The sequence below is a fragment of the Triticum aestivum genome, chromosome 2B, assembly GCF_018294505.1.
Source record: "Triticum aestivum cultivar Chinese Spring chromosome 2B, IWGSC CS RefSeq v2.1, whole genome shotgun sequence".
NCBI classification, from domain to species: Eukaryota; Viridiplantae; Streptophyta; class Magnoliopsida; order Poales; family Poaceae; genus Triticum; species Triticum aestivum.
In genome coordinates this window covers 384875753-384879311 of record NC_057798.1, presented here as the reverse complement: position 1 = coordinate 384879311, position 3559 = coordinate 384875753, and the positions used below count along the sequence as shown (strand labels likewise).

Genomic DNA, 3559 nt, shown 5'->3' with positions numbered 1-3559 from the left:
TAGTCCAGCTTGGATTAATGAAGTCCCTGGCCGTATCAGCCCCAATGATGACCATGAAGTTACAGAAATGAGAAACAAGTGCTTTCGGAAGTTCTATCTAGATCAAGAGGATTTCAAAACCATCAAGAAGGAATTTGCTAATTTTGCTCTTTTCATGAATGCCTTTGAAAATCCAGATTCTATTGAAGATAGAGCTGATTTTGAACCTAAACAATGGTGGGGCACTCATGGGGTCAGCACAAGGCTACTAAAAAATTTGGCATTGAAGGTACTTGGGCAGCCTGCATCTTCCTCTTGTTGTGAAAGGAATTGGAGCACATATGGTTTCATCCATAGTTCTAGAAGAAACAAGCTAACACCTGCTAGAGCTTCCGATTTGGTGTACACACACAACAATCATCGCCTTCTTTCAAGGAATTCTCAAGCATATAAAACTGGGCCAAGCCGAATGTGGGATGTTGGGGGTGATGGAGTTGAGTCTTTTTCTGGTGTTGGCATGCTTGAAGCTGCAGATCTTTCACTTGATGAACCAGAATTGGAGGAGGAAATCATTGGTTCTCTCACTTGAGTCTACTGCCAATCTGCCATTCGCTCCTTCAGCCATGAGAGAATGAGACTATCAGTCATTCTCTCCATTTATGTTTGTAGTTGTTATGTAATCGACTTATGAACTACCTATTTGCCATTTGAACTTTATGTGTATGAGACTTTGTGGCCATCTGAGCCTTGCTATTTGTGTTCTATTTAAAATATGGTGTTGAGAACTTGAGAGTTGAGATTGCCAAACCATTCTGCAATTGGGAGCGAAATGGCATTGCAAATTGGGTAAGCAAAGAAAACATCTTTTTTACCGTTTTCCATGTGTTCTTGTTGTGGGATAGAATATATCTTCTACTCTTCTAATCTTCTTTACAATTTGTGTTTGATGTGTTTTGCAAGATGCAACTTGCAATGAGATGGGGGGACGAGGATCGATCAAGCACTTGATAAAAGAGACACCAAATGGGGCAGTACTCTAGTCTATTCTTTATTTTGATCTATTTCTCTTTAATTTTCTGTCTTAACTCTATATTACATGGCATATTTTTATTTTATTTTATATATACTCGCCGTATCCCCGAATGGCTGTTTTTGGAAAATGCCGTATCCCGTATCCCCGTATCCGTATCCCCGTCTTTCCGTCCCCGTGTCCGTGCTTTTTAGGATTTTACTTTATTTTTCTTAACATGATGTCAAGTTATTTAACATGCTGTGAGGTCAATGATACACAAATGAAATTGATTTTACAAGAAACCTCTGACTAAAAGAAGTGAAAATTATTGCATCAAACTAATTTACTCCCAGTGGTGCATGAACTGGTGGGTCATTTTGTTATTACATCAATCACTGTTTTACTTTCAACCTTTATAATCAAGTTTTGCCTCCCTTCATGTCTAGTGAAGGGACACAATGTTCCTGTCATAATTATTGTCTAAAGCTAATCTTGTCTGAATCATCTCTCTTTTGTAGGTGTCTATGAAGCTTTGGAGCTGAGGGACGGTGGATCTGACTACTTGCGCTAGGGTGTTTTGAAGGTTTACATTCGTTTGACTGAATTATACACTACCGTAGAATTCTACACCATGTGGTGGACTTAAGTATCTTAGTGACTTCATTTGATGTGTGTATTTCTGTTAATTTTAAGCTTCTGTTGCTCTGAAAATGTACCTCACTGACCGTTTGTCTATTTATTGTGTACTTCTTGCATGAGGATGTGACTAGTGATGCGGCGCGCCAAGAAGTAGTAGGGGAAGGGGGTCTCCTGCTCGAGGAGGTGGAGTAGGGGCGTGCCCAGCTAGCAGCCTTGTACTGCTCGTGGGGGAGGGGCAGGAGGGGTCTGCTCCCCTGCTTCCATTGCGACCGCGGCAGGTAGCTCCTCCATCTCCCTCCCCCTCTTCCTCTGCTCACTACTTCAGCTTTGAAGTTGACGAATATGTGATGCACTTGTCCCAAGGAATTTTAGAGGGATCTATATGAACAAGTCATGTTTTTATTTTATTTTATTTAGGTTGTTAGTTATCAAACAGATAGAGAAGATGAGCTCCTGCTTGGATTTTTTTCTGCCAGCACATGATTTGTATGTATGCAATCATCATCTTACGTGTGCGAGCTGTTTCCTTGCTTGGGCATCGCGTCGATGACCAAGTGTTAGTGCCCATTTGTTCTGGTGGTGCTCATCTGGCCATTGATTTCTTGCTGATAATTAGGTGCTAAAGAATGCTACAGATTTATTAGGATGTGGTTGAAACCATTGGACGGCCTTCGTGGACTTGCTATCAATACTAGTCTCATGTTTTGTTTCCTTTCTGGACAGGTTATGGTTTAAGTGTTGCTGCTATTTAGTACTACGTGCTTAAGTAAGCTTGAGCTATTAAAACCCACTCTCAAATTAATGAATTCCTGTTTTGCGAAACTTAAATGTTGAGCTTCTCTCCTCGCTGAGCCGTGGCCGTCGATTTTCATTTCGTCGACCACCACCCCAGCTACCTTCTTGTGTAATCAAATTTGTTGATGTATGTATGTACATATATATGTAGTTCAACTCTAGTTTTCTTTCCAACTCATTCATATATATGGTACAAATTGTGCAGGTTCCATGGTGCCAAGTGGCCTCTAGCCATCTTGAATTGGGACTCCAGTAACTAGTGGATGTTGCTGCCGTACTCAAAATTTTAAGTTATTTTTTTATTTTTTGAAAGCACTGTATTAGGTTGATGAGATTAATTAGATCAGTTGGCTAAAGTAGCAACAACAGCCATGCTTGGCCATCCACTTTATAGCTGGATTGTACTTACATGCTTAGATAACCTTGTACGAGTAGCTGGTCCGTTTGATTTATAAATGGTTATCTGTTGCTGTTGTAGGAGCAACGTTGCTGATGGCGATGGGTACGTGATGGTGGCTGGTATGGTGGACGACCCAGAATATGTGGCCTCGCAAGTGCACATGTCGTAGCTTTCCTCCTCAAATGCTTCTGTTTCTGCCTCAGCTACTAAGCCAATAAACACCAAATCTGGAATGAGAAAGAGGATGAGGCCTACTTGATTGGTGTTTTAACCATTTTGTTTGTTCATGTTGTGTGCATTGATTCCCATGAACTATAACCTGATTTGATGCCACCTTGTCTTTTTTCAACTTGCAAGGACTAAGGATGTAAAGAAAACTAATTTTGTCGCTCGTAGAGAATTGTATTTATTGTTGACAATGTTGTGTAATTAGAATACCTGATTGTCTTTTGTAACTTAATTTCCTTGCATTTTCAACTCTGATTTTGAACGATTAAGGTTACTCTCATGAACAATTTTGCTAAACATTTATCACATCTTCTTAAGTGTACCATAATGCATATTTTGTTTACCTTTTTAGATCTTTTCTACCGCTTACATTTAGTGTTGCCATTGAAGTTATTTGGTTCTGGTCTCAGCAGCAGTACACTCTAAGGCACTTTATGTTCACTCTTTTACAGGAGCACTAGGCCTAATTTTTTTGAAGTGTGAAGCTGTGAAGCAAAGTGCGAAGG

General features: G+C 40.1%; 1 long non-coding RNA gene across 1 annotated transcript; it reads left to right on the top strand.

Moving 5' to 3' along the window:
- Window positions 1–1558: 1558 nt before the first annotated feature.
- LOC123041261 (uncharacterized) lies at window positions 1559–3181 on the top strand. The gene is made up of 2 exons (XR_006418444.1): window positions 1559–1908; window positions 2904–3181. It is a non-coding gene; the product is annotated as an uncharacterized lncRNA (long non-coding RNA).
- Window positions 3182–3559: the final 378 nt, after the last annotated feature.